This window comes from Thermobia domestica, chromosome 4, assembly GCF_964235325.1.
Source record: "Thermobia domestica chromosome 4, izTheDome1.hap1.1, whole genome shotgun sequence".
Taxonomy (NCBI): domain Eukaryota; kingdom Metazoa; phylum Arthropoda; class Insecta; order Zygentoma; family Lepismatidae; genus Thermobia; species Thermobia domestica.
Genome location: NC_137457.1, coordinates 310,049,247 through 310,070,426, shown reverse-complemented (window position 1 = coordinate 310,070,426; position 21,180 = coordinate 310,049,247).

Below are 21,180 nucleotides of genomic sequence, written 5' to 3'. Positions count from 1 at the left end.
ATATGAAAATATCAAAATTTAATTATGCTTAATTCGGTCACTATCAAAAATGGTAATAAATAATAAGTAATCATTATTAAAACTTAACCACCATTAATAAGTAACCATTTCTTCAACTTTTCCCAAATATTCGATCTTTATTCAAACAATTTATACTAATTAAGGTTTACAATCCTCTCTTCGCCAAATTAGTTTCTTTGTGCAATGGATAGTGCGGTCCAAATAAACTTCGTACTTCTTCAAATAAAGTTTGCCACATGTATTTCCCATCTACTATTTGATAACAAGCAAACAAAGAAGGTGGCAAAAAGCGTAAAGTAATAATCTTGATGTATAAAAAAATCTAGAAAAAAGGTGGTGGTTGTGTGAGTCACTCTCAGGGTTTACCGCTAGTTTAGTTAATTTTGAAGATAACGTTATCATCACAGAACGTTAAATTTCACTAAGTTGCTTAAACGTAAGGCTTAATGTTATTAACATATTTCGGATTCTCTGAAGAAAGGAATTCAAGATGAAACTTCATGTTTTTGTTCAAGAAATTTGTGTTTCAGCATACAAAGAGGAATATTTTGCTACCTTTTACTGCTGCTCGCGCCATTACAAATTATTTTATTATAAACTGTTGCAAACTTTATTACAAAATGGTTTATCATATTCGGCACTTCATCATCGCCATTTTCAGGTATAAATATATTCAATTTTTTTTTATTTATTTATGCAATGAAATCTTAACTCCCTCGTGGCTAAACTCTTAGCGTGCTGTTCTTTGTCGTGGAAGCCACGGCTGGGATTCCGACGGGAGTTCTTGTAGTTTAGATTCCACTTTACGCTGTAGGACCACGTTTCACATAGCCTCCCTTGCAAGTATCGCTTATCTCTGATCAAGGATCCAACCATTTTCTACTTCTAAATAGCTTAATCAATGCATCGAAAACTTGGTACGGAATCGAAGGAGTTGTAGATTTCATGGAGCACAAGTAAATTTAGACTCAAGTAATCTGATATAGACTATATCTGATTTGTCATTTTTAATCTTTGCTTATTAATAAAATTCCAGACAGAATCAACAGAGGCTTTCATAGGGACATATTATCTCGGAAGGGAACTTCAGTGGATAGTTAGTCGAACACTAAGTTTCCTCGCGTATGGCATGGAAATCAAGGGTTTAAATCTTTTTGAGAATATATGTTGTTCAGATTCCACATGAAACAAAAATTTCGTGTGAAAATGTTAATTAGTTACTGGCCAATGCGAGAAATTTCTCCGCGTGTATGCCCACATTTGAATCCTAGTAAAAATATTTCTGTTGGATACAAAGCCAATTTAAGGGTTTTACAATAAACATTTTTTATTATTATTTGTTACTTAATTTATAATTGACAGGTATTCGCTGTGTGAGTCCCTCTTTTCTTTTCATACACCCTCGGCACTACAAGAGAAAAATAAACGCTAGTAATAAATAAATTTACATTTGATCCAGTTTCTGGTAGATTTCTTAAAGTATAAACATACATAACTATTAAGAACTAATTCTGAAATGCACATTTCGATGAGAAGTGGGGTCAAGGATAGATATTATATGTATCTGCTCATCACATTAGTTGTGAAACTGAGGTACAATATCGAAAATTCTGCTCTTGAGGTGGGAAGGTCCAATTTCTCTGATATTGAAACTCCTCCTTATTTATTTTCAAGATGCTGAATGTAGGAATTTCCTTAAGTAGGTGATGAAAATATTGGTTTATAAACTCTTATATGTAACTAAGATAACAGATGTTTCTGCGATTTCGAAAATTTCATTCCAAAGAGTCGATTTTATAAGATCCAATTTCCTTTTATTTTTTCCTTTTATGTTTGTAACGAATTCTACACTTCCAACTCAAGTGAGTTCCTGAATTAAAGATTTCCTGAATAATTAATATGAAATCTTAATCTGAATGAAAAATGAAATGAAATCTTTGAGGTTTGCGTCCCACGATTATGCTGGTTAGGGTAAAGGAGACACTGGTGATGAGAAATGAATGAAATGGCATGAAAAAAGTGGGAGGAAACGGGATAACCGTGAAGAAACCCACGCACACTGTGTTTATCCACAAAGTTCAATTGATAGGGGCTGGGATCGAACCCGCGACTCCAAGCACCAGAGGTGAACGCTCTATCACTGAGCCACCGCGACCCCTTTAATTTTAAAGAAATTGGTCCATTACCCTTATTAGATGCAAAATTTCTGTACATGCTGAAATAATTATTTAGTTTTTAATTAGAAATTTATATATCGATTTTCACATTTCATACTTAAGCTAAGGCTTACAGTGGAAATTTTATCGATAATGAAAGAAGATATCAAGTGTTATAGAATCGATGTGACACCAGCTTCAGGAACAGAATTTCCGAAAACGCTGAAACGTGTTTTAATTTTGTTTTACATGAGTTTATGTACGGAATATCACACCTTCAACTTATACGAACCATCACATTGGAAACGTTCCAAAAATAATGGATTTGGATCTTATAAAATCTACTCTTTGGAATGAAATTTTCGAAATCGCAGAAACATCTGTTATCTTAGTTACATATAAGAGTTTACAAACCGATATATTCATCACCTACTTAAGGAAATTTCTACATTCAGCATTTTGGAAATAAATAAGGAGGAGTTTCAATATCAGAAAAATTGGACCTTCCCACCTCAAGAGCAGAATTTTCGATATTGTACCTCAGTTTCACAACTAATGTGATGGGCTGATACTTATAATATCTAGTCCTTGACTCGACTTCTCATCGAAATGTGCATTTCAGAATTAGTTCTTAATGGTTATGTATATTTATACTTTAAGAAATCTACCAGAAACTGGATCAAATGTAAATTTATTTATTACTAGCGTTTATTTTTCTCTTGTAGTGCCGAGGGTGTGTGAAAAAAAAGAGGGCCTCACACAGCGAATACCTGTCAATTATAAATTAAGTAACAAATAATAATAAAAAATGTTTATTGTAAAACCCTTAAATTGGCTTTGTATCCAACAGAAATATTTTTACTAGGATTCAAATGTGGGCATACACGCGGAGAAATTTCTCGCATTGGCCAGTAACTAATTAACATTTTCACACGAAATTTTTGTTTCATGTGGAATCTGAACAACATATATTCTCAAAAAGATTTAAACCCTTGATTTCCATGCCATACGCGAGGAAACTTAGTGTTCGACTAACTATCCACTGAAGTTCCCTTCCGAGATAATATGTCCCTATGAAAGCCTCTGTTGATTCTGTCTGGAATTTTATTAATAAGCAAAGATTATAAATGACAAATCAGATATAGTCTATATCAGATTACTTGAGTCTAAATTTACTTGTGCTCTATGAAATCTACAACTCCTTCGATTCCGTACCAAGTTTTCGATGCATTGATTAAGCTATTTAGAAGTAGAAAATGGTTGGATCCTTGATCAGAGATAAGCGATACTTGCAAGGGAGGCTATGTGAAACGTGGTCCTACAGCGTAAAGTGGAATCTAAACTACAAGAACTCCCGTCGGAATCCCAGCCGTGGCTTCCACGACAAAGAACAGCACGCTAAGAGTTTAGCCACGAGGGAGTTAAGATTTCATTCTATAAATAAATAAAAAATTGAATATATTTATACCTGAAAATGGCGATGATGAAGTGCCGAATATGATAAACCATTTTGTAATAAAGTTTGCAACAGTTTATAGTAAAATAATTTGTAATGGTGCGAGCAGCAGTAAAAGGTAGCAAAATATTCCTCTTTGTATGCTGAAACACAAATTTCTTGAACAAAAACATGAAGTTTCATCTTGAATTCCTTTCTTCAGAGAATCCGAAATATGTTAATAACATTAAGCCTTACGTTTAAGCAACTTAGTGAAATTTAACGTTCTGTGATGATAACGTTATCTTCAAAATTAACTAAACTAGCGGTAAACCCTGAGAGTGACTCACACAACCACCACCTTTTTTCTAGATTTTTTTATACATCAAGATTATTACTTTACGCTTTTTGCCACCTTCTTTGTTTGCTTGTTATCAAATAGTAGATGGGAAATACATGTGGCAAACTTTATTTGAAGAAGTACGAAGTTCATTTGGACCGCACTATGCATTTCCAAAGAAACTAATTTGGCGAAGAGAGGATTGTAAACCTTAATTAGTATAAATTGTTTGAATAAAGATCGAATATTTGGGAAAAGTTGAAGAAATGGTTATTTATTAATGGTGGTTAAGTTTTAACAGTGATTTATTTATTACCATTTTTGATAGTGACCGAATTAAACATAATTAAATTTTGATATTTTCATATATTTCTATTTTATTTCAGTTATTTTATTTTTTTATTTTTTGTTTACCCTTAGGAAGTGGACGAAATACTTTGGAAGGAATTTTTAAGTAATTTATTTGTACTAAATAGCTTTATTAGATGTTATGATTTATGTTTATGAGTCAGACACATACATACACATACATACACACACACGCACACACACACGCACACACACACACACACACACACACATATATATATATATATATATATATATATATAGTATTAACTCATTAGTATATGTTATAGATATTTAAATTAAAATAATCTCCTAAATAGGAACGATATGTTTAATTTAAGAGGTTTATTTCGTTATTTATTTACAGAACATTAATTATTGGAATTATTTTGAATAACAGAAACAAAGGCAAGAAGAAAGATATAAAAATTAAAGAAATATCTCAAGATTTATCATATATGTATTAATGAAGAAATATAATACTAACGAATGGCACAAGCAAATATTAGTACGTAAGCTTATTTGACTATAGATTTTTACTTTAATTTATTGAAACGATGATATGGAAATGCAAGATTTACTGCTCTAATTGTTTTTAAGTTTTTTTTAAATTTTACTAATTGGGGTAAGATGAGGGCACACTTTTTAAAAAACAATCACTAGAGTGAATACTATATGGGGAGAATGTAGAAAACACCATTACGAACGGTGTGGGCGTCAGTAGTAACGTTCATAACAAACTGATACCTAGTTTAAAATATGCTATTTATATTGAGGTTCCAGACTGAAACAACAATTTACCACGGCTGTAGACTTTTTAGTTAGAAGGAAGGTGTATTGAAGTTTATAATTCACGTTTATAGGATTTTTTATTTAGAGAAACACAACTGGCTATTCACCAAGTCATCATTTTTATATCGTACGATAATTTACAAATTCAGTATGAAATCATAGCTTGATCCTGACACATGTGTTTGAGGCACAAAACAAAACTCCTTCTTGGGTATATATATAATAGATAACAGTGGCGGCAAGTGTTAGTGTTGGAGAATTGCGCAACGGCCAACGTATTTCAAGAAAAAAATATTATCATCAATAGTAGTAAAGAACAGAAAAAATACTTTTTAATACTTGCATATATGCACTTTAAATAACATATTTCTACTTCTGTAACCGTGCGTTCCGTTAATCCGTTTTAAAAAGCGAAAAATAATCCGTCACAGAGTCTCTAATTTATATTGTGTTGCAGCGAGCATACAACGACCAGATTCCTTCATCGCGGCAATTGGATCAAATGTTAAGTCTTCTTTCCCCTATCTCAGAAGTTAAAGGGACTGGTCGTTGCAGTGCGTCTGCAACACAGCACGATTTCCAGTGAATGAGGTTTTTCGCGCTAAATACAATCTCTGAATTTTTTCACTAACAATTAACAAATGGAATTTGTTTCTATATATTCATATTTTTAAATTACAGGACCATACTAAAGCAAATCAATATAGTGACAATTAAAAGAAGTGATTGCAGAATTACAAAATAAGAAATAAAATATCTAGTAGAGGAGACAGCAAATGAAAGTAGACCCGCATTTACAAGTTAATTCTTAGCTTATATTGATAATGAAGGCTTCTTCTAGAGTAGCTTGTGAATTAAATATTAATAAGTCAGTATGTAAAATAGCTTCCCACTCTGTGGATAGTATTTTAGTATAAACGTATTTCTTTTATAAAATTAGTATATTTTATGCTCTTGATAATTTCCGGGTAAAACTGTATGATGGGGAACGCCACATTAAATTTTGGGACTAGTTAGCAATGCTCAGGGGCGTAGCCACGAGGGGATCCACCGGGTCCGGACCTCCCCAAAATTTCGACACTTTACTAACATTTGTAGATTTTCTTAACGAACTATATTTGTTTAACAGAGAAGCGATTGATGTAGGCTAAATATTTTTATTTAACGCCTCATCATGTATTCTTTTCTTATAAAAATAATCGTTCTATCATGTTTTCTAAAAATATAGATGACAGTAATTAAGAATTACTTATCGTCTTTTCGGGTGCAGTATAATGCAGGTTCCATATTACGTAGACGTATTGGACCTCCCTCAAATACTTTGGAGCCCTCCCAGTTAACATTTCTGAGTGTAGAACTGGCAATTCTGTTTGTTTTGATGTTCTTTGATTTTTGGCTTGTTACATGCTGATTCTTCATCTGACGGGTTGCGAGGTTTCCTTTCCAGAACATATTATATTGGTAGGCATTGTTTTGCCTCATATTGTGTTCATCGTGCATTGCGTAACAACCAAGACAGATGATTTGGAATGTAGTTATTTTTCTTTTACGCACATGTGTATGTGTTGATGTATGAGTATGTGACATTCGGAATTCATATACCAGTTCCTATTTTGTATCAACTGTTTTGGTTTTTAATTATTAGGTTTAATTTTATTGTGTGCTTTAATTCTGTAAATAACCTGCAAATTCTGAATGAATTGTATACAATTGCCTCTGTAAATAACTTACAAAAGACATTGATCAGCTTTCAACTGAGGAAAAGTTTGCAATTAAGGCTTAGACAAAACAAGCAAAGGGCAATTCAGGAGTGTGTTCCAAAAAAAAATCCTGTTTAAATTTACAGGATATCTTATGGCAGTAGTGTTGTGTGCACCAGATACATTTCCTCAATTTATTTTAAATTTTCCTGGATAAATTGTGAATAAAGTGTGTTCAATATACATGTTTTAATAACACTAATATCTGTTACGAACTCTCTTCAGTCAACGCTGAAGAGGAATTCGGATCACTGTCAGGGACTGAGTTTGCTAGAATGAATCGTTTGCAATAATGTAGAAAAAATATTTAGTGAATCTACAAAGCTTCTGAAATTAATATTAACTGTATCTATGGTGTCAGCAAAAGACGAAAAGTTTTTTCCACATGAGAAAGAATTGACACTTTCAAGGAATTGAATGTCCCAAGAAAGGTTATCACCATTGGTTATGCTTTCCATCGAAAAAGACCGTACAATAAGAATACCAGAGTTCGTACCATAGGCCCGAAAATGATCCTGTAACACTGTTAAGGGCACTTGGAGTGGAAAATGATAAACGCGAACCATTTTCACTGGGTCTTCAGCTGGTAGAATGCGCACAAGGCTTGTGTTACCGTCAGCATGCTTAACACTACACTGCTCGCGCGGATTACTATTGTAGTCCAGTGGGTTTCAGTTTTCTGGTATCTGAGGGTTGGCAACACTTGTGACCTTGAGCGATCGTCTACCTTCCTCCCCCATTTCTAGAACACTATTAGTCGAGTGATAGCACCCAAAGTCAACGCACTGATATTATACGGATTGTTATTCTCGCATGGACTACTATTGTAATCCGTGCGAGTACTGACGTGATAGTTTGTTTTCTGGCTAACGTTTTAACTGTTTTCGTTTTGAATGTATTATTTCACATTATTCGCTCAAATATATGTGATATATATGTTAGTTTAAAATGTCACAGGAAGAACAGATACGATAGTGGCTAACAGAAACTGAAAGTGACGACGAAAGTGTTTTGAGTATAGAACATTAACAAGCAAGGGGCGCGATATCGAGACTCGAATTGCGCAATAAGAGTTACATATACTGAAAGAGCATCAGGTAGTTAGTAAGTTACCAAATTATTATCTGCAGTCCGCCAGTAGGGAAAAAGTTATGAGACTGTAAAATTCAGAGCCTGGCGTACGAAAACCAAACAAAACTTAGCATTTTTCTTGTTCCTCTTTGTATTGACTAGAGATAATGAACTCTAACGTATTCCCATTACAGAACATGATGTTTGACATAAGAAAATCTGTATAAGAATTGTCAGTGTTGCCATACATAGAAATTACAGTGTTGCCCGAATAAAAATACCGCGAAAAGCTTGGTTTGCAGCGAATGAAAGAGTGAACACAACGGTGTTTTGTGACATCATATTTTCGTGGTTCGCACGGAACTACGTTTTACATAATACGTTATTTAGTTTGTAAGAATCAAAGTAGTTATAATATACTTGTATTAACATTACAATATACTTGTAATAACATTATCACTGCGCGTCGCTGGCTATCGTCCGATGGGCATATTGCACTAACTGTTTTTGTTTATATCACTCGATACTTTCTGCTCTTGATATCAATTGTGTGGCTTAACACTGTCATTTACATAGCTATCTCCCCCTCCCAAACAAATACCATTTGCTATTGCACACACAAACAGGTTATTCCTTCTGTTTGTAATAGTCTCTCATGTTCACTTTGCAGCTCCATAATTTTACCCTACAGGCGGACTGCAGCTAGTAACGTGGCCACTTCATGATTAATGCTCTTTCAGAATATACTTTATAAGCAAGTCCCGATCACGTATTATTTGCTTGCAAGCTTTTCGAGGTATTCTTATTCTGGCAACACTGAATTTCTATGGATGGCAACACTGACAATTCTCCTCATATAGATTTTCTTATGTCAAACATCATGTTCTGTGATGGGAATACGTTAGAGTTCATTATATCTTGTCAATACAAAGAGGAACAAGCCAAATGTTATGTTTTGTGTGGTTTTCGTACGCCAGGCTCTAAACTTTACAGTCCCATAACTTTTTCCCTACTGGCGGACTGCAGATAATAATTTGGTTACTTACTAACTACCTGATGCTCTTTCAGTATATGTAACTCTTATTGCGCAATTCGAGTCTCGATATCGCGCTCCTTGCTTGTAAGATCAAATATAGGACGACTTTGTCGAGTAGTGACTCTGAAGAAAGTGGTAGTGACGAAGAAATGGAAGATGAGGAAAGGAACGGTGTTATCCAGGAAGACACGTTTCACGGAGAATTTTACATTGGAAAGGGCAGAATTACCAGATGGTATTTTGATCCAGCACCCAAGAAATACGCGAACACAGCGTCATAACATCATACCTACACTGCATAATTATTACTCCATAGAACAACAATAAATTCGGAGTTGACATAATGGACAAACTGTGTCGCCAGTGTGATACAGCCAGGAATTCATAAAGATGGGCACTCACTCTCTTCTTCCACGTGTTAAACGTTGCTGAAGTAAACGCTCTCATTGTTTTCAAAGCAAATAACAATGATGCTATGATCAACCGTAGAGACTTCCTGCAATCTGTGGCTATGGAACTTATCGAACCTCTTTGTGGAAGATGAAGAAACAAGAGTAGCCGAAAAAGATGTTTCAGGTGCAGTAAGTGGATCTGCTCTAACTACAAGCACGCTCTTTGCACCGACTCTTATGACTGAAACACCCAAACTTTTGACCTTGCTTTCAAGTGCAAAAGTTAAACCTGCAAACAATTTAACAACTTCTTTTTGTTTTTTATAACAGTTTTAAAACACTTTAAATGCAAACTTCCCCTTCCATTTCAATTTTTGATCAAATAGCAAGAAAATAAACGAACGTTTACAAAAATATAGTAAATTGTATACGCATTCTAAAGTTTTGGATTCTAATCCTTTTTGTGCATTAAAAAACAAAATGTTTGCACTGAAATGTGTTCTTTGTTGCTTGTGAAAACCAACAAAAGTAATGTGAACAATACCAATTGAGTAACCACTAAGATATATATATTTATCAAATGGACTACAATCGTAATCCGCGCGAGCACTCATGTTTCAACAATTTCATGCGAGTACTGTAGTGTTAAAGGTCACTGTGTCCGGAACTGTCGAGGAAAACTGGTCATAAGCCGTAATAGATTTAAATTTGATGTAAATACTATAAGACTGTTCGTGGAGCTGTAATGCACATTTTTAAAAAAAAATACCTGGAAAAGTATCATTTAACCATTCGTAGACAAGGCTCGAATGGGGTCGAGAACTTCGGTATCGCTTATCAAACGTAAGTTTGTATTGCAATTCTTTCTTATATGGCATCGCACTAGAATAATAACACAACTTAAACGAACTTCACTGGAGTAGAACAACACCAATCAGCCAAATAGACCTCAATTAACGTCGAAGAACAATTCACTACAGATGTGGATAAAGCAAATTGTCACTTCCGGCTCGTCTGCGATCTGCACTGCTCGAAGGCTCAAGCGAAACTGACTATCATGTCACCTCAAACTAGATGGTAAATATTACTTACTTTAGCCTTGATCTTTGGAAGGATGAGGCTTTTTCCTGTAAGGTTATTTGTATCTAAGTGCACATCGAAATTCATTTATTCGACGACCTAGAGAGCAATTAGTGCCCACTAATAAAGGAAACCACATTCAACCCAAGAAAAATTACAGAAATAAAAACATATTATGAATTAATTTCGCCCTGCAAGTTCAAAAGTACGAGAATAATAATAATAATAATAATAATAATAATAATAATAATAATAATAATAATAATAATAATAGTAATAACACTGCTCTACAATGATTTTGCTGTTTGGAAACTATCAAGGTTTTCTTAATGTTTTTGATCTGAGAAATCCAAAAAATGTAGTTAGTGTTGCTCTATCACGTACAGTTTTCTTAAAATAGAGGGGAGGGGGAGAAAAATAACTGTATAAATGTATATTTCGGAAGAAGTACTGATTGTAATTACAAATATAAAACGATAGTTTCGATGCCATAGCCTTCTGATTATCTTTGAATTTGTAATAAAAGACGTGCAGTTACTTATTCTGCTAACATTGAAAAAATATGTACTGTATCTGGTAGCACTGAATGATATCACAACGCGTTATACGTTGGGTACGCAATAACAGCGCTGTGTAAGCTGTGATTGCGAGAACTATAATGCAGAGGAATGGAGGCTATTCATTGATTCCAACAAGGGAAGTTTGAACGGTCTTCTTCTTCACAATAGCAACCAACAACCCTCTGTATACCTATTTTTCATTCTGTACATTGAATGGAGATTTACGAAAGTATGGAAATGTTTTTAGAAAATAAAATAGGAGGATCATCAGTGGTTAATGTGCGGTGATCTGAAGGTGATATGTATGCTTCTAGGACAGCAGTAAGGGTACACCAATTATCCATGCCACATTTTGCGAATGGAATAGTAGAGAATGCAATAAACACTGACTCAAATTGATTGTCAGCGAAAGCCGCAATATAGGAAGTAAAAATTTGAAAAACATCTGCCTTGTAGACCCTTCACAAGTCATATTACCACCTTGCATATTAAACTGCGCCTAACGAAACAATTTGTCAAAGGTCGGAATAAAATGGGAAGTGCTTCCAGTGTCTAGTGACAAAATTCCCACAACTTTCAAGTTAAAAGAAGGAATATCTATCGGTCCTCAGATCAGTCAGACTTTGAACATTGTATGACAAGTGTTGAAAAGGAAGCATGAAGTGCATTCAGCGACATGTGTCATAATTTTCTAGGGAACAACAGATTTTCGTCAAATTACTAGTACAATGTGTCTAATATGCTCCAGAAGTTTTATAAGCTTAGGGTACAAAATGAGTCTTAAGATCTATTTTTTGTATTCACATTTAGACATCTTTCCTTCTAACTTCGGTGATTAGAGCAAAGAACATCATGAAAGATTTCACCAGGACATCAAAGCAATTGAATTCCACTATCAGGGACGTTGGAGAACAACAATGTTAGCGGATTACTGTTGGAACGTTGGTACGCGAAGATTCACGAACTGCTCACAAAAGGAAGTCTTGTTTTAGGAGCTTCGAAGTGAAAAACCAGAGACAAAAATGAGGTAAGTTGTTTACCAATAACCTTCAGCGACATAAATACGCTAGTTGTCGCCTGGGGCAAAAACGCGCCTTAGCGCCCCCTTGACCAACCAAACCAAAACGCTTCCCCAAATATTTGCCTAATTTGGACCCCCCCAATCCGGCGCCCGGGGCACATGCCCCGTTTACCCCTCTAGTTACGCCACTGATGACCTTAATTATTTAGAATATTGATGTTCAGATTAGTTCTAACGTAAACAATGTTACTTTGATAGAAATATAGTCATAATGTTACTCTATATTAGCAGCATTGCTGTGTAAATAGCACAATTTACGCAATCATGTTTTCTTATTTGTCAAAAAACCTGACTTCATGGGGGAAAACTAATTTCATTTTTGTAATTAGCAACCTCAAATTATATAAAATCAGGTGTCAAATCAAAAACAGCTTTCAAAAAGTTTCATTTTATCGAGCAGTGTAATTATTATTATTATTATTAGCATGAATTGGCCGCTTCGCTGGGCTAAATTGAGAAAAATAATAATATGCTCTTTTATTCAGTCACTTTTTACTATTACTAAAGCGCTCTTTGATATCGGTCTTTTTCGATGAGTTTTATATATCCCCTCCCCTTCCTATGTTGCGGAGCACGGCATCTTCAGTGTCATTGTTCATCTCAGCCACCCGGAAAACTATGAATTCGACAATAATATTGGTTATTTTGATAATTTTTATATGTTCTCCCCTCTTCCACGTTGTGGGCTAAATTTGGATTTAAACGGTTTCAGATGTGTCACTGTTCATCTCAGCGACTCCAAAATTATAGATTCGATACTAATTTCGGCCATTTTTCGTTCTCTTTTAAATGTTGCTATCCTTCCCACTTTCTTTAGTTACACCATCAAAATGATATGAAGAAGACCACCCTCGGGTTCGAACTTCATCTAGGTTGATAATTTTATCGAGATTGGTACGATGGTTCAAGACTTATTAACTTCTGTTTATGTTTATATATATATATATATATATATATATATATCCCTTTCCTCTTCTGTAACTTCAAGAGTCAAAATGAAATGATAAAAAAAATATCAGGGCCGAACCTCATCTATGTTAAACATTTGATCGATATAGATTGCGTGGTTAAGTTTTATTTATGTTTGTATATCTTTCTCCTCCCCTCCACTCCCCTAAGATTTACTGTCAAAGTGATATGATTAAAACCACTCCAGGCTCTAATTTTACCCAGGTTGAAAATTCGATGCAGATCTGTCCGGTGGTTCAAGACTTATTAACTCGTTAACATAGTCAATTTTATTTTATTTACATTGATTTTTCTGTGTCTCCCTTCCTCCCCCTTCCCTACATTCCACCATCAAAGTAAAATGATTAAAAGCATTCGATGCACAAAAGTAATCTACGTTGAAAATTTCATCCAGAATGGTCGTTTGCTTCAAGACTTATTAACTTTATTTTTTTTATATTTTTCCATCTATAGTAAGTAAATTTACGATGGACTTCTAAAACTTTTATACATACGTAATTTAACTTAGAATTGCCACAAACAATATTTAATGACATCGACTAAATATATATATATATATATAACTAGGAGTAATTGATAAACGTTTTTATATTCGCTGGATTATGCGTATTAGAATACGAACATGATACGTTGTAGATAAAGGCATTAGTAGAATTAACTATTCACTCAACTTACCAACGAAATGACTATTTATGAATAATACTTAAAATAATTGATTATGTAGGTTACAAACTACGTATTTCGTTTGTCAAGAAATAGCACAACACGTTTATTTAAATAATCGTTGGATAACACATAAGAGAAGCAGTAGAAACCACAAAATATTTTCAGCTAACGGATATAGGTACAAAGTACGATATTATTTATTTTATTGCTTAACACTTTAAAACTCTAGCTTAGGTATAACACTAAATTTTATAGAAGGAAGTATAATAAATATTATTTAAAAAAAAAAAAGAATTCTCCACTGTTTCCAAAAGGTTTTGAACTTGTAAGCCAGGTGGTGGTGTTATATAATAAAAGCGTGTTATCTCTATTTAAAGAGAAAGAAAGAATTTTATTTATTTATAATCTAGCAAAGGGAACTTTTTGTCTGTGGATTTATAATTTGAGTAGGAAAACCAGAAAAGACTTTACTACGTAGGCAGATGACAAGACTTAAAACTCCGCTTGCCGTCGAAAGACTTACGACAATGTTCGAAAATACCTCAGAGAAAAGAAAGAAAAAACCCTGTCATTTATACCGAATTGACTAAACGTGTTACTAGTTAGTAGAAAAGCTTACAATTATTCATTTAACTAATGCTCTACTGACCCAGACGACCAATAAGCGAATTTTCGAGCCAACTTAAGCAAAACGTGCCATTTTCCGATGTATTTTTGTTAATTATTTTTAAAGAGTTTCTTCATTTAAATTAATGTTATAACAATCTCCAGAATAGCAGTTTGCGGGGCTTAATATCAATTGAATGCTGCCTTACATTATGAATAGACAATGTCGTACATTATAGGAAAACTTAGCTCCATAAACACAAAAAACTATTCAATATACAAATATACTCGTCGAAAAATAAATACTCGGAATAATTCTCACTTCAATATCATTACCAGCAGCACACATTACAAAGATATATTTATCCTAAGAAACTTAAGTCTAGGCATATTGTAAAAGTTTGTCTCATATAGGTTGTAGGTAGAGCATTGAATAAAAAGAGCGTCCGGAATCGACTCCCACTACCTATTTCATTATAAAATTTCCAATCGAATTCGGAATATAAAACTTTAAAACACAGAAATCATACTAAAAATGAATAGAAAATGTTTTCCATTGTGTTTTTGAAAATATTTTATTTTTAGTGAACAACATTTTCTGATATATTATAGATACATATTTACATTGTTTTCAGAATATACTCTTCCGTTACTGGAGAAAACGTATTCCTTGTTATATCTGAGAAGTATCCCAAATATTTACCGGAAATATTTTTCAAAAAAAGTGTTTGGAAAACATTTAATGAAGTACAGGAAGCAGTGGCATATTTAGTGGTTTCCGGGCTTAAGACCTCCCAGAAATTTTATTTACTATATTAAAGTAAATGAAATACCCTGCACAATTTTCACATTTCCAGGAATAAAGTTAGCAAAGCCCCTTCCCCCCCAAAAAAAATCGTAAATACCTCACTGACAGGAAGTGCATTTTAGAACGTTAGCAGGAAAATAATGTAAGGAAAATTTTCACAAATTTTACTAGAAATATTGTGTTGAACAAGGGTAAAAGTGAGGGGGAACGCGGGAGGACGCCGTACCCCCACCTCGAAAAAATACAATGGACGCCTGTACGCGTCCCCCTAGTTCCTAAAAAATACAATGGGCAAAAAGATAGGCGTGGTATCATACCGCTAACTACCGGCCTCCCACCTTTGCAGATCCATTTTTACCGCTCGTGTTGAATGTAATGTAATATGTTTTGAATGTTGAGAGAGAAAATATGTTCGAAGTAATACTAAAAATGTTTTACATTCATGATAATGAAAATAGAATATGAAATGTATTTCATATATTTTCCAACATGTTATTTGCAACCTTTTCTATTCTTACGAGAAGACATATGAAATATATTTTAAAAAATATTTCTTATATTTTAAAAGTAAATTCGTTCGTAATCAGGGGCGGATAAGCATCACTAGGAGGCCGCGGGGACTTTTTCCCACAAGGGCCACTCGTATCTCACTTTTACAAATCAAGTTGCACAGTTTTCTTTCTACAACAAGTCAATAGTATTAATAATTAAACCTTATGTTCATTCTTCAGTATATTATTCCGATTTGTTCAAAGTATTATATGAAGTACAAGGAGTACGTATACTATATTACAAGCAGATGTTTTAGTGTAGTACTTTTTGATACTTCTAGATCTTTCCCCTTTTCATTCGTAACATTCCTTATCAACTCTTTTTTAACAGACATCAACATAAATGATTCCAAATAATCGTGAGACATGGTACTACTTAACCTATTTTTAGTGTATTTCAATTTTGAGAAACTTCTTTCGTATGTTATCTGAATTACAGGCAAAGTCAGTAGAAATTCGTATGCTAGTAGCAAACCTGGATAAGCATTACCGTACAAATCACATCTCTGCAAATTTTTTTTTTTTAAAAAGCACATTGGACAATTTTTGCAACGCGTTTTACACTCGCTTTCCTCCTGAAGAAATGTGTTTTCTTGTAATTCTGAATCATTTGTATCATCGGCACAATCTGTCGTTTCCTCTCGGCTGTACTCGTTCGTCAAAACTGACTTTCAAGAATTCTCACCACCTTGGGAAGTCGAAGAGAAGATTTTCATAGAATCCTTGGAAACTTCTTTACTGAACATTTTCATAAGGTAAGTAAGTTTATCGGACGCTGGAAATTCTCTTAGTTGGTTGAAGTTCCTACCTTATTCAATATTTTATTGAATGCAGTTCCTTGTCATCGGATCAGAAAACAGTTTCCTCTTCACATTCATAGGGAAATATTTTTTTCCACCTCCTAAGGCAAATTGTCGACAGGTCAGTAGACATAAAGAAATCACATTCTAATTCTTCAAATTTATTATTGGCCAGTTCTGCGTTCTTGACATTCAAAATCAGGTCTCTGTTCTTTCAGTTGAGACAGACTAGTCTGATCATTCAATACAACTACAGTACACAAGCACCCTGTGTTTGGAGATAGTTTAAAAGAAGGGTCGTCACTTGAAATATTCTGAGGATCATCTGTGCTGTCAGAATTGTTTTGAACTTGAGAACATCTTTTATATAACCTTTTGCTTTATACTTAGCTTCTGGTTTGATATTTGCAGAAGCAATTGGCTACATTGTTATGGTCAACTCTATATACAAAACACTTTCTGGGTTTGAAAAATGGCCAAAATTTTTCTCCAAAGTAGAATGATATCCAAAATCTTGTTTGCGCAATAACTGTAAGACGACTTTGGTGACATTCGATCTTCCAAATGTCCATTCGCAGATAATATACACGAATAAATATCGCACAGTCATTTAGCAAAATAAACAATGACATAGAATCAATACAGCTTTTTGCCACATCACATATAACAAGATTGAGTATATGAGTTTGACACGACACGTGTAACTAATCATAGATGTTTTGAAAAATCCGAATACTGTCCTTGCATGTTACTTGTGCATTCGGTTCAATTTTCAATAACTTCTTAATATCAAGGTTCAACTTCTGCAAAATTTCCAACAGTAAACTGCAAAGATACTGGATATGCATTTTACAATGCCAACTATTCTTTCTTTAAGAACGGTTTTAACAACATACCGTAAAACAATAGAGCACTGGCCTGTTGAGTATTATCCAATAGAACAGAAAACATTCCAGTTGAGAGACTTCTTTCGAAGTATCTTCTTTGATAAGTGTGTTGATAGCATCGAAAACATATTCACCGTGTTTTTTGAAAGTTACGTGACCATCATCCTGCGTACTTCCTCGCACATGACTCAGTTTACTCTTCTCGATGACCTTCTATAAATTACTTTTAAGAGGAAGATCAAATTTTCTCAGTGAGAGAACCACATCCTAAAAGTTTCCATGATCTGTAGCTGTATCTTCCAGTCTATAGGCTGCTTCATTTACTTTTCCTCTGTAAGTGAGCTCTCTTTTACCAATGAGTTTCCGCACTTTGACATGTTGATGCATTATCTGACTGTTCTTCACGACCTAATACTGCCGCTGTTTTATCTATTCATGAGGAAGTAGTTTCTTAAAACTATTTTGTCCTTTTTTAGATAGTAAGCATCCACGATGATCTGATGTATCTTGGAAGACTCATGCTCTCTTACTCTCTGACGTACAGAATCTCTAAGAAACGTATTTGTTCGATCTGCAGAATAAGCTGTGCACACGCCGTAAAAGCGCATTTTGGGTAGAACAATATGACATCCAAGCCATGTTGGTGAAAAAATTAAATCTTTGAGTTTTACGTCCCACGATTATTACGTTAGGCTAAAGGAGACGGTGATGATCAGTAATGAATAAAATGGTGGAATAAAGAAAGTGGAAGGACACGGCAGAACCCCGAGGAAACCCACGCACAAGGTTTGTCCACCAGAAAGTTCACTTGGGGAAGCAGGGTCTGAACCCGGGACTTCGAAATCGCCATTGCTAGAACTAGAGCTTTTCTGTTCATTTTCTTCTTTGATAGTAACAATCGTAGCTGATGTTTGAAGCACACTAATTTCAAGACTCATGGAACTGAAATCTTCTTACTCATTTTCCACTCTGACACTGGATAAGTAGCAGGTGAGGTAGGATCGGTAACTTCAACTCAATATTCAGTCTTTTGGCAGTCAGTAGCTGATAGTCTTGAAGGTTTGGAGGCACTAAATAGATAGGTATATGATCATTTTGCAGGCATCAGCATCTGCATCTAATAACTTTGCCTTCTTTCCACGACGCCGCATTGAGTTTTACGATTTAAAGCTTGGTCCATTCAGTCCAAAATATTCTTTTATGTGTTGCATAACGGAGGTGATTCGTTGCGGGGGCGCACTGGGCACCGCTCCGGCAGCCTGATGGGCCTATCCGCCGCTGTTCGTAATATAAGGAATATTTGGGATAATTTTGGAACTGGAGGTTCAAAATAAGGTAAATTCACCTGTTTACAGGAGAAATGAGTTGATGTTACGTAACATAACCTAACTTAAACTAACCTAAACACCCTAATCTAACCTAAACCATCAAAAACATAAAATATAGGAAAAAAGTACGAATTATAAGGGAAGAACTCTGGTCTCCCAAAGCCAAATATCCTAACCTAACCTAACCCAACCCAAACTAACCTATCCTACCTAAACCATCCAAAAATACAGAAAATATAGCAACAAAGCACGAAATATAAGCAAAATATGCTTGCCCCCAGTCCCAAAAATATGCCAAATATTTTTAAAACGCCTATTAAATTTGAATGGAAATGCTTTTGTTACCTTGTTTTGTAAATTAAATGAAATATTTTGATACAATATTTTACAATGATTTCCAGAATATTTTATAGAACGTTGAATTAATTCTCTCACGAGAGTATCGTAGTAGCATTATTACCAATCATTGTACGAATTATAGCAGCATCACAGAAATATATTTGTTAAAAACTTGAAAATTAAGAGATACTGTATGACATCGCATAAACATCTATGTGTGATTGCAAATTAGCATCTCTACATCAACCGTCATTTGTTTGTCAAAAGAAAATGTAGATTATATAATAGGAGCAGGTTTAAATGCGCATTTGATGGAAACGGAAGGAGAAGTAAACAAAAATGGGCAACTTTTATACTCACTAGTAGAGGATTTTAATTTAGAAATAATGAACATAAGACAAACATCAGATAAGAAGACATACTTAAAAAGAGAGATAGCTACTACTATCGATTATTTTCTTGTTAATGAAAAAAGCAGGAAAATTATTAAAGAATTTGATGTTGATGAAGACGGAATTTATAGTTTAGAAAGTGATCATAGGTTAGTGAAAATGGAGCTATTTGATCAGCAGGACAAGAGAAAATACTCAAAAAAACAGAAATAAAATAAATAAATAAATAAAATAAAATAAATAAAGGAGATCAAAACAAACCTACTATTAAAAAATTGGAAAAAGAAGAAAATATAAAGAAATATAAAGAGAAGTTAGAAAAAGAATACATAAATGAATAAAGCTATGAATCTCTGGTAAAAACATCAATAGTGCTGCAGCTGAAGTCACAAATGCGAAGGAAGGCAAGAAAGGTTATAGAGAAAGTAGTAAGTTCAATTGGACCAAAGATACAGAAATAAAAATTAATACAAGAAAAAAGCCGAACCCATAGATTAATACTAAAGAAATTCAAGAAAGGAGAAATTGGGAAAAAGGATTTAATTCAAGCATGCAACAAATATATAAATAGCAAGAGAGATGCACACATAGCTAAAATGAAAGAAATAAGAAATTTCAATGATGAAATAGCAGAGGAAATTAAGTCAGGAGGGAGAGAAGCAGGGAAAAGATTTTGGAGATATGTCAAAAAAAAAAAAAAAAAAAACGAAACGAAACAGAAAAAGAAAACATTCTTAGAAATGAAAAGGGACAAATGCTGAAAGACAGGACGAAAATTGTGGTGTACTCACAAGTAAACCTTACGTTTGGGTGAATCGAGTTGCTGACTAAGACACATATGAGAAAGTAGTACTAAATGTGGTCAGTATTTCAGTGAAGTTATAGGTGCGAAGCTCCAGGGGTTTAGAAGATACAGCTACCAGAACATCACATGGAAGTACAGAATAGTCTTCATACAGTTGGAGGTAAAAGCTCTGTAAGACCTCTTGTAACGACAAAAAGTGAATAAAAATATATGGGTACATATCAGGACTAGGTGGAAGTCATATAGTAAGGGTATCCTTGACGGCGGCCATCTTGAAATCCGCCATTTTGAATTAAGGTTAAGTTTTTAAAATAGGAATAGGGTCATGTGATACATGATTTAAGGCGCAAATTTAATCAGAAGAACAATGGTGACGTTAATTTTGATTTACGCGCAATTGGTAAAAAGTTACACGGAAATTAAATATTGTTGCAGCATATGTATTAGCCCTTTACCCCACTTTGTAAATTTCGTGTTAATGATAATAATTAAATGAAAAGCAGGTGGATAAATATTAGGTCTATGGTAAGAGTTGCCTTGATGGCGGCCATGTTCAAATCCGCCATTTTGAATCAGACAAAAGTTTTAAACAAAACGCATAACAGTGACACCTTATTAATAGCAATTTTTACCATAACTCCAACGGTATAACCATTTTTGCTTTATCATTAACCAGCACAAAATTAAATGGATCGCTCCTTACGACTACCGCTTTGACGGAAATGTTAACGACAAATGTGTCAAGTGTAACTCGATTGCCTTTGTCAGGTGTGCTCACTGTGAGCAGAGCATTTGTGCAAGTCATGCACTCTTTTCTGAACTACATATTGATTGTACTAATTGAGGATTTTTCTGGAAGAAAGACCCAAGTTCAATTATGACTCAATTCCACTTTGGTCATTTTTCCTTAAATTAGCAACTTGTTTATGCGATAACAAATGTTGGTTAATGATAAAG